The sequence below is a fragment of the Equus przewalskii genome, chromosome X, assembly GCF_037783145.1.
Source record: "Equus przewalskii isolate Varuska chromosome X, EquPr2, whole genome shotgun sequence".
Lineage (NCBI taxonomy): Eukaryota > Metazoa > Chordata > Mammalia > Perissodactyla > Equidae > Equus > Equus przewalskii.
This window is the reverse complement of record NC_091863.1, coordinates 13,857,932-13,870,048: the sequence shown is the minus strand read 5'-3', so window position 1 is coordinate 13,870,048 and position 12,117 is coordinate 13,857,932.

Here is a 12,117-nt window from a genome sequence, read left to right as displayed (position 1 = left end):
CTGCTCTGCTTAGCTCACTGTGTCAACAAGTGCAGGTGACTGGTTTTCCCTTGCCCTGTGATTTGGAGAGATTCGGGGGACAGTCCATGGGAATGGCTCTCCCTTTGGCTATAAGGAGAGCACTAGCCTCCCTTCAATCCGAGGCACAAGTGACTCCTTCAGAGATGGCCTTTGGCATCCAGATTGCCCTTGGGAAGCAGGCGCTGGACCGCAGTGGGTTGTGTTTACTGGAATGAACTTCTCTGTCCTTACATTCCACCTGTCATCTGATCCTTGAAATACTTTCTTTTTAATCCTTGAAATCCTCGTTGTTTCTTTAAACAAAAGCTACTTTAGGGGCTGGCCCCGTGGCCGAGTGGTTAAGTTTGCGCACTCCGCTGCAGGCGGCCCAGTGTTTCGTTGGTTCGAATCCTGGGCACGGACATGGCACTGCTCATCAAACCACGCTGAGGCAGCGTCCCACATGCCACAACTAGAAGGACCCACAACGAAGAATATGCAACTATGTACCGGGGGGCTTTGGGGAGAAAAAGGAAAAAATAAAATCTTAAAAAAAAAAAAGCTATTTCAAATGTCTGTTTAAAGGAAATGCCAGCCACTAGCCTTCAAGATGTAGGCAATGGTAGGTTTCTTTTCTTTTCCCATCTCCAACACAGGAAGACTGATGTGTGTGTGTGTGTGTGTGTGTGTGTGTGTGTGTGTGTGTGTGTTGGGGGGGAGAATAAGGAACATGCATACGCATGCTTAGAGTCCAATACATTGTCTTTATCCCTAAATGGCCAGGTAAGGGCCCTGCTTAACTGGGCTATCTGACTGGAACAGGACCATGGAAGGCCAGCCCGAGGAGGCACTCACACATTCACATAGCTAATATACTCCATTTCCCGAGAATGTTGGCATTTCAAGTTTTTAATGGCACCACTTAAGTGAGTTTCCAAGTAAGTCTCTTTCTTAAAAGTGATGTTCCTGAAATAAAGTGTACATTTTAGCGGATATCGTCCATCTCTATTAGCACTTGTGTTTTCAGCCTAACTGTTGGTTTACTTAAGTGACAAATGATGTCTACTTAAGGGAGATATAACACTGATATATTTTGCAGTGCCTGGCAATGCAGTATCCTGTACTTACTCACTGGGTTCCAAGAGTATGTTTAAACACCCTTCTGATCTGCCGAAGAATACCAGCCTAATAAGAAAAGCTGTTAGAAATTTGCAAACTGTGGGTTTGAGAACAAAAGTGTTCACATAGGCGCACTTACCAGCTTGTCAATTATTGAAGAATATTAACCAATTCATAGACCTTAGTGTGAATCTGTGCAGGCAGGTAACTATTCTATTGTGTGATGGTCTGATACACAAGGCTGCAGAATACTATTTGGATCTGTGGGGGACAGAGGGAGCCAAGCTTTGTTAGGTACTCTTTCTATGTTAAACAGGTCATAGATGAAATTAGAGACTCATCTTTTTTTTTCTTTCTCAGATGTGCCTGTGCTCTTTAGGTATTAACCTAGAAAAGTGTTTTTCAAACTTTGTTCCAAGAAACTCCAAAGATTTCACAAATGTTTGATTAGAGTATCATTGCAAACAACATTAGGGGCTGGCCCGGTGGCGTAGTGACTAAGTTTGTGCATTCTGCTTCTGCAGCCCTGGGTTCACAGGTTCGGATCCCCGGTGCTGACCTAGCACTGCTTGTCAAGCCACACTGTGGCGGCATCCCACATAAAATAGAGGAAGATTGGCACACATGTTAGCTTAGTGACAATCTTCCTCAAGTAAAAAGAGGAAGATTGGCAACAGATGTTAGCTCAGGGCCAGTCTTCCTCACACACACACAAATATTTAAAACCTGTGATTAATGGAATTATTGTTAACTTTCTTAGGTGTGATGATAGTATTGTTGTGGCATAGATTGCACTTATTCTTGGGTGATGTATGCAGAAGTATTTAGGAGGCAAGTGATACGACGTCTTCAATTATCCTTTCAAATGGTGTAGCAAAAAGAAAAGATGGATAGGGAGAGATGAAGTATGCTATAACGCTAAGGATTATCAAATCTCAGTGAGAGTATATGAGTGTTTGTGGTATTATTCTTTCTCTTGGTTTGACAATTTTTAAAATAAAAATTTGGGGAAATATGTATAAATATGTGTTATAAATATGCATATATATGGAGAGAAAGAGTTAAAGTCAATATAGCAATATGAGAGTGCTTGTTGGATCCAGGTAAAGGCTTTATGGGTATTCCTTGTACTTCAACTGTCTGAGACTCTGAGATGGATGTTTCACGTGCAGAAGTTGATGGTGGAGTGCTCCGGATTCAGCAGGGGGAGGAGTTGAGCTGTGATGCAGTTGCAACAAAGTCCTCAGCCCAAAAAGTGGGAGCTCTGCAGCTGGGATGGCCCTTCCCAGCTGTCCTCCTTGAGGCAAGGGGCCAGGGCTTTATGCTTCCTCACCCACCAGTCACTGGATGTGAGCTACTCCGGGGATGGGGCGTGACCTTGGGTGAGGTGGCTCTCTTTCATTGAGGGCAATTCCCAGGCAGGTCCTCAGCTGAGAGCCCTCAGCCTCAACACTCACAGCAGCTGGGGATGGGCGTGTCGGTCCGGAAGGGAGGGTCTGGATGGCTCGCCACAGCATCCACTACACAGCTTGTCTTTATGGCACGTTAATTTGTTTATTGCAGTCACATTCTTATAAATGTGTCATTATTTTGGAAGGTTACAACGTTGTCATGTGTTTTTGTTTTATTTGCTTTTTCTGTTTGTTTTTCTGTAATTCAGGCCTGTGCACTGGTGCTCATATAAAACACCGTCCCAACTCATGTGTGCTGCACTCAATTTAATGTCATGAGCCCCAAAAAAGGGAACTCGTAATAGCTGTCATTGTGTCAATATTACATTACATACAGTTGTAGGTTTTTTCTTTTCTTCCTTTCCTTTTTTTCTTTTACTTTTCTTTTCTTTTTTTTTTCTTTTGGTAAGCCTTGGCTGCTTGTTATCTGATTTAGAGCTTACAAAATAAATTTCGACACATAAAATACCATTTTGTAAATCTGCTTTATATGTTGAAGATTCAAATAAGATTTATTTTGCATAAAAAGGAATTTGCCCCTTGAAAACCATTGGTCTACAATCCCTTTCCTCTCTCTGGCCAAGGGAGACACTGCTGGACCTCCAAATATGGAATGTGAAGTTTGAAAAGAATAAAAGATAAAAAGAAAAGGTTTGTGATGCTAAGCATGACTGGCACCTGGCTGCTGAGCCTCTCCATCCTGGTCATGACTGAGCAAGAACACGTTGCCCTTTCTGCCTGCGCTAGCCACTTTCTGGAACAAGGACAAGAAAGAACAAGGGAAGTTCTCTTCCGGTTGTTATTTTAAGCACTGTTTCCTTCTGATTTTCTTGTTTCCCTCCTTGCCACAGTTTTTAATGTGTGCTTCACCTATTCAGACAAGGGGACAATATTATCCCACCGGAGAGGAAAAACAATAGTGCCCGAAGCAGAGCCCAGGCATTGCAAGGAACTCAAGGTCACTCTGCCTGGAGATAGAGACTTATTTATTTTAGAACAGATTTGGCCTTTTAAAACATAGATACAAAGCAGGAGGGGAACGTAAACAAAACCCCCAAGTCTTTCTAAAGCTATTTAAACTGTAGAGTGGTAAAGCAAGATCTTACATTCTTTCAGAAAATGAAAGACCCTTTTGAACTATTTTTCATTGTCTACATGTCACTTCAAAGGAAGATTTGGCATGATCTTTAGAGACTCCCTTCTGTCCAAGGAAGGGTGTAAGGACACTGGGAGGGGTAATTTGAACAGAATAACCGATCCACAAATCTCCCAGCTTTCTGCTGCATTTCCTCAGAGGACCATTGTAAGGAATGAGCAGCGAATGGTTGCAAATCATCTTGAAAAGAATAAAGGGCAGAAAACACGTTCCTTAATAATTTCCTCTAGAAGTGGTGTGAGCTATAGAGTTGGGCAGTCTGGAGTCAGGCCTCTCTCTGGTTTTACAGAGAGTGGGCGGCTTTGCCCAGACAAGGTCTCTGCTTTCATGGAAATGTCTCCAGGGAGACACAAGTCCCCGCTAAAAGTGGCAGCGATGTTGCGTGTTGCAATTCCCACCTGGAATCGGGACCGTGTGAAATGGCGCTGCAGTCTCAAGGAGCCTTTGGAGAGTTGACCTGTGCAGCTTTTTAGAGCACACACAGGCAAATCATTTGTGGCATTCATAGTATGAAGAATCGTTAACCCATCCCTGACACCATGTCCTTACTAAATTCCAACCTTAAATATTCTACTCTACTTTCTCCCTCTGCAGGAGCCCAGGGCAGCACCTAGTCTGTGGTGTTCTGCTGTAAATAAGGCCATCAGTACCCAGCTATGCGTGCTGTAGGTGCTCACTAAATATCATGTTTGTTGGTTACATTTTACCTTGAATTCTCCACATATCAGGAGAGAAAAAAACAAATGTTAATGTCTCAATCATCTCTGACATTAAGCAATAAGTAGAAATTGTGCAAAACATGTAACATTTTTCAGAATGGAAGATTGTCTTAGTTTGGGTTCCTGCAGAAGTAGAACCCGAGACAAAGATTCAAGTGCCAATCATTAGACAAGGATTCAAGTGCAAATCATTTGATTGGGAGGGGGAGGAAACTCTGGAGTCGGGTGGGGAAATGAGACAGGCAAGGGGAGGAGCCAATGTCGGGTGCTATTGGAGCTTAAGCCTGCTGGAGATCTCTGGGAGGTGGGGTAGAAAACGTGCTTCAGGGTTCTCCCACCTGAGGGTGAGGAAGCCGAAGCATTTATATACCAAGTCCTGGGGTGAGGACTGCTGGGGGAACCTTAATTTCCCAGCACTTTCAGCCTGCTTCCCTGGTGGCAAAATGGGCTTTGTGCTGGTGGATTAGGGATAGAGTGGGTGCTAAGAAGATGCTATTGGATATCCAGAATAACATTCAGATATTTTTCAGCAAGATCTGGCACTTCTACCACTTTTTTAACCTCACAGGCTTATCGTGAGGATCAAGGGAATCAATAATATCTGTGAAAGTACAACAGAAATGGAAGATGGCAGTTGAAATGATTTGACAGCTTGCAACTGGATAGAAAAATGAACCAGAGAACAGCAGTAAGCTGGAAAATAAAATTATCACAGTGATTTCTCATTTTATTTTATTTCAAGTGGTTTTGCTTCTGAACCCCAAAATGTGGAATTTCCAGTGATTTAGTTTATGTCATGTGTTTTGATTCATCAGAATCAAATGGAATCCAGCATGATCTCAGCTTGGGACAGTTGGCCAGCTACGCCTGACATGGCCGCATGGAGGCTTAGACTGTCCCAGTCTCTCAACTACAGAGAACTAACAGTACTAACAGATCTCTCTCCACCAAGAATGCAAGGTGGGAATTCTCTTTACAGCCTACTTAGTATGTAATCAATTTTTTAAAATGTTCCATATTATCTCAAAATGAATATGTATTTCTCTATTTGTTGAGTGCAATATTCTGTGTATAAATATTAGATCAAGCTGTGTTTTTAGTGTGGATTAAATCTTTGCTATTCTTAATACATACATTTTGCCCACCTTATCGATAACTCCTTGAGAGATGTTAACTAAAATCTCCTATGATGGTGGATCTGTTATAAAAATGTTGCTTTATATATTTTGGAACTATGTTATTCAATGCATGCAGGTTCAAAATTTTTACAGCTTCTGGGTAGATTGTTCGTTTTACCATCAAGTGAGGCCCTGCTTTATTCCTACTAAGTCTTCCCCTTTAAATGCTGTTTTGCCTGATACTAATTTTGTTAGATAGATTTTTTTGTTGTTATTTGCCTAGTACGTCTTTTCCCATTCCTTTTATTTTAGCTTATGTACGTCACTGTGCTTTAGATGTGACTTTTGTGAATAGCCCACACCTAGCTTTTGTTTTCACCCACCCAATATTAAACAGACTTACTTATCTATTAAAGATAGTGCTTAAAAACATAGATTACTGATATATTTGGGCTTAATTTTTGCTTTCTTATTGTTCCTGTTTATTTATTTCACTTTTGCTTTCTTCTTCTGGTTTGGAAGTTATCCATTCTAATTCTTTCTTTATCACCCATTTTATGTCCTCATTTTCTATTGCCTTTTGACCTTTCATGTTGCCGATGAGATATTTTCTGCAAGGTTAATTGTCTTTCCTTTGCTTTGAATAGAGTAAAAACTTGATAAATATTTATCTCATGGAATAACATTCACTACCTATTTGAGGGCTGTTGCTGTGTACCTAATGGCATGTAGTGTACGTGTTGCTTTACCTCCTGCTCCCAGAGAGTGTAGGGGCAAGCTAGTGAAATCTTCCCCAGCTTTCTTTAGTGTTTCTATCCACAGAACTCAGCTAACCCTCTCTCTTTTTCCTTTCTCTTTCCTCATGATTTTTCTCCAGTAGCCTTTGAAAAAGAGCCTTAAATAGTGTTGGCAGGAGTGGTAAGAGGTAACGTGAAGGAAAGTTCAGTATTTCAAGCCATGAAACCTCAGCTACCCAATTCTGAGAAGGTAATAGTTTTTTAAAAGGAATCTCTTTTTTCTCTCTCTCCATTTGTGTGACTGCTTTGTTCTGTGACACATGAACCTTCAGCTGACTTTTGAAAGGCTGCTATTTTGGAGGTCATAATTTTGACTGATGGACCTATAATTAGTAAGTGCTCATTAAGTACTCTGTCCTGAGTATTTCTGTGGGGTGGTAGAGAATGATCTTAGCAGCTGCCCAGGGTGATAACAGTCCTGCAAACTGGCCTGACTCCAAAAGTCACCAAAGAACTTTACAAAGATTAAGAGCAAACAAACAGAAAAGCATAGCAGTAGCTGTAGCAGCAGCTACAGAAAGGGAGAAAATAGTATGAAGGCCTCCTGGTCGCCAGATCTAAGGTCCTCCTTACCTTTGTTTTCTCCATAGTGTTCAAAGCTTGATACTCTCAGTTTTCCTTCCAACCCATCTGAAGTCATGCCCGTCTCTATGGGTTCTTTGTCCTCCTGCCTCCTAGCTACAGGTATTTTCTAAGTGTTGATCTGGAGTCTTCTTCTCTCTTCCGTAATCCTTCCCCACACAGAGCATTCCATTCCACTGGCTTCAAATATAAGCTTTATGTTATGATTCCAAAATCCACACCTCTGGTTTCTACCTAAACTCCAGTCCCACATTTTTAATTGCCTGCTGAACATTTCCTCCTAGAGGTCCTTCTGAAGCCTTGCGTCAATACACCTAAAGCCCACACTCTTTCCTTAAAACCGACTTCCACACTCTATGACCCAGCAATTCCACTCCTATATATATAACCAGAAGAAATGTGTGCATAATAGACCAAAAGATCTGTATAAAAATATTCATAGAACATGATACATTATGACTAAACGGGGCTTGACCCAGGAATGCAAATTGGGTTAAAATTAGAAAATTGAACTGTTTAATCCATCACATTAACAGAATAAGGAAAGAAATCATGTGAGTGCTTCAATGATGTAGAAAATTCATTTGATAATATTAAACATCCTTTCATGATTAAACTCTTAGCAAAGAGAACATCTTTAATCTCCCAAAGAACTACTGCAAACATACTAAATGGTAAAATGTTGAAAACTTTCTCTTGGAGGTCAGGAACCAGACAAGGATGTCCTTGATAACCACTGCTATTCAACATTGTTCACAGAGTTCTGGCCAGTACACAAAACAAGGAAAAGACACAAGCATTGGAAAGAAAGAGATAGAGAACTGTCATTATTTGTGTATGATATGATTATATTCACAGAAAATCCAAACGACTTGGCAGATAAACTACTGGAATTAATAAGAGAATTTAGCACAGTCTTTCAATATAAAAGCTCAGTATCCAAAAATGCAATATATTTTTCCATACCAGCAACAAACAGAACATGAAATTAATATGAATTACTGAGAAGTAAATCTAATAAAGGATGTGCAAGACCTCTACAGAAAAAAACAATAAAACCTTATTCTGAGACATTAAAGAAATAGCAAGAAGGAGAGCTATACCATAGCAAATATGAGCAAAAAAGGTGCCAATTCTCCCCAAATTTATTTCTAAATTCAATGCAACTTCAATAAATGTTTTTTGGTGGAACTTGACAAACTGATTTTAAAATTCATATGGAAATACAAAAGGCCAAGGATGCCATTACCTTTTTGAAGCAGAAGAATGAGGGGAAGACTTGATCCACTGGATCCACAACTGTTAATAAGCTTTAGTAACCAAGACAGTATATTATTTTTTCATGAATAGAAAAATAGACTAGTGGAATAGAATGAAGAACCCAGAAACATACCCACACATAAGGTCAATATTCAATGTATGCTGAACTGTAGAACAGAAAAGAAATGCCAGTCCTTAGAACAAGCAGCATGGAGACAATGGGTAACTATAATTAAACCTCTATCTCACACTGTACCCCAAATCTATTCCAGGCATATTAACAACCTAAACATAAAAGGAGAAATTTAAAAAGCTCCTAGAAGCTAATATAGAAAATATCTTCATAAGCTTGGGGGTAGGGAAGAATTGCATGAACAAGATACAAAAGATACCTAACCAAAAGGAAAGGGAAAATATTGATAAATTAGATATTAACTTGAAGGACTTCTGTTTATCAAAAAACACTATAAGGAGTGAAAAGATAAATCATAGAGTGAGGGAAGGTATTTGCAACTCACAAAACTTACAAAACTAGCATTTTGACATATTAAGAACTCTCATATAGATATGGGCTGAGGAAAAGGATGGGGTTGGCGCTAACAGACAAATATACGGAAATGGAGACCAGGGAACTTTTGCCTCATTTATTGTTTCAAAGTCCTGGCGGAGTCTGTTGGACAGAGACCCCTTTGCCAACATGGGATGGCTCAGCCTAGTAAAGAGAGCCATTATCAGGCATAGAGAGTGTCTTAGGTCATGTTCACTAGAAGCAGAGCTTGAGACAAGGATTCTGGTGCCTGCTGTTTATTGGAGGAATGCTCTCAGGAGAAACGGAGTGAGGAAAGCAGGACAAGTCAGGGGAAGGTGCTAAGCAAGGATGTTGTCTTAGCTTCAGCCTGTCCCCGTAGGGAGTTTTGTAGCATGAATTGCACTATAGAGTTGTTTCCCCTGGAGCAAGGAGGCCAGAATTTTATGCTTCTTAGCATTTAGTCATTGGCTGTAGGCTGTCCCCCAAAGGTGGGGGTGGGCATGGCTTCCTGGGGGAAATTCTCTAAAGAAGGGGACATTTGTAAGCTGTTAGCAACCAACACACAACATCTGGAGGGATGGATGAATTGGTTGGTGAAGGGGATCACTGTGGAGCGCCAATAATGTCCTCTGCAGTGAGGACTTGGTTAGCATGCCTGAGTCAACCTCACTTCCTGTGTAGTGTGGACCCTATGTTGCAGTCCAGAAGCCTACCATGAGGTTGGCCACTGCAGGGCACAGTGATCTGGAGCAGAGGATAAAGGGTGAATTCTGTTCCCAGGGGATGAGAAGGAGGTTGTGACAGGGACTCAGAGGGATTTCTAGAGATGAGATTGAAGCAGCCAGACAGAAAGGGCCAATACTCTCTTAGGACATCGACTGAGCCAAAAAACAAAAACAGAAACAAAAACAGACCACAAGTTCACCAGCTGCAGACGCTGACCTCAAGGCCAGCAGGGGACACAGCACAAGAGAATACAAGGACATTTTCTCACCTTCTCTCCAAGACAAGTCCCATTTCCATCATCCAGACTCTAGCCTCGAGAGGATCCTAGGGCTTAGAAATAAGTGCCATTGGGGTTTGTGAAGAATAATATATCACATTTTTAAGAAATAAAGAAACTACATTTATACAGCACATCTGAATGTAGTATAAGTGAAATTTCAACACCCACTTTAAAACACTCTAAGGTAACTAGATTGTTATATTCGAACACATAAATGAAGTAAACAAAAGTTTGACCTTTCACAAGAAGATTGTAAACTCTTTGAGAGCAGGATGGTGCAAACCACACAGTAAAGCATTAGATAATTCCATTTTATCTCATATTACTTCCTCTCATGAGATTTGAAACTCATCCTCTTTTGTTTCAACCCACATGTGTAACCAAGAGCCGCTGGTAAAAGTCAAGACACTGTGGAAAAAGAAGATTCGACTATAAATTGTATTGAAGTATCTGTTACTAATTTAGAGAAAAATTAACTTAGACCTACACTTCACACCACAATGCCAGATGATATATAAGAAATTAACTTGTGAGGAAAAACATTGAATTTTATGAGGTCTCTGGAGTTCTCTCCAAGTTTTATAAGCTTTATAGTGATAAAACATCACAATTATGGCTGACAAATTGGACTACATAACAGATTAAAAACTTTGTGTATAAGAAATTAAAAACACAGGGGAAATATTTTTTAACAAATATGGAAAATAGGCTTAATATCTTAGGCAAATCAAAAAGAAAACATTATCTCAATAATAAAGAAGAAAAAGACAGAGGCAATTCTAAATGAGGAACTATGCTAAGTAAACAGATATATGGGAAAGTGTTAAACATTTCACGTCAATCTTAAACAAATACTTATCGAGCATCTACTATGGGCCAGACAGTTCTAGGCACTTTATCAAAGTACTTCTAGGTACTAGTCATCAAAGAATATGTCGGGGAAGTGGGAAAATTCCCCCCTTTTCCCTGAGGTTCTTATGGCTGGTCAAATAATTAAAAAGGCAGGTTAGCAGGAGAAAATCAAACAAAGTTTAATAGGGTGTATATATGGGAGAAACTCAGGGGAAACCGAGTAACTCAGCCAACTAGCTGAGGCTGCCAGTTTGAGTATCTTCAGCTACAGACAAGGAGGATGTTTGGGGTAGTGATTTGGGGCTTCAAAGGGGAGGAAGGCAACCCACACAGAAATGGAAAAGCAAATGCTTGGTAAATAGAACTTTGATAAGCGTGGGCTTAGCAAGGATCCTCGCAGTCTACCAGAACCCAAAGTTATCTATGGTGATGGCCTGTCCTGGGGACTAAATTTCTTTTAGGCAGTTAGGGGGGAAAGGTTGAATGTTCTTCCTGAGTCTTCTGAGACTTTGTTGTCTTCAGCTCAAAATAATCTGCATACCAGAGTGGCGTGTTTTGGAATGGCCTGCCCTGAACCCCATCAGTTCCCTCCTCTGAACCTTCCCTGGATTTTCACATACAAAAAACGGGGTTGCTGGCTGTGGAGAGAAAAATCGAGTTAGTAACCAAGTGGTAAGAAATCTGCAAAGAGAGAAAAGAACATAGATTAGAATGAGGATAAACAAGCAGAAAAGAACAAACCGTAGCACAGTTCCCCACACTCCATTAAACCAGTTCCCAATCCTGGAAATAAGTCAGTCCAATAAAATGTGTGAGCTTCATTTATCTGATGGAAAATGTCAATCTTCTCTTTTAAGAGATGTAAGTTAGATATTACTTGCCCAGTTTGATTCACATAAAAGCAACGTTTTTCACCGATGATTGCACAGGCTCCTCCTTGCTGGGCAGTCAGTGTATCCAGAACACGTCGATTTTGGAGTACCACAGAGGCTCGGCTGCTCATCTCTGACTGGAGTATTTTCAAAGTTTGCATGGTGGTGTTGAACTCTTGTTCCATTACCGTGGAGAGATTTAAGATTGGCTTTTCCAACTCATAATCTCCAAAGCTGGGGAATAAGACTCTCAATGCTGAAAAGAACTTGGAATTGTGATACACAAATGGATTTTCCATGATTTCCTGACTGGCACGTTTATGTGACACAATCTTATGAACAATGGAACCCAGGTTTGCAATTTGGCTGGCATTTAGGGTGGAGTATTTAGTGACAGAAGGGGCCAGGCATCCGAATCTACAGCGTCCTGACCAATTAGGTGGGAATCCTTTATACACTTTGTTGCCACATAAAATAAAAAGACCATTGTGGTTTATAGAAAAAGTTAGAAGTGAATCTATAGTTCCCGTGGTGTGGAGAATTCCATGACCTATGCCATTGGTACTATTAGTGCCTAAACATCTCCATTTTCCATGCACTCCTGTCAATCTGTGAGAACAGAACAGATTGCGGAATAGCTGGTACAGGAGGCACGC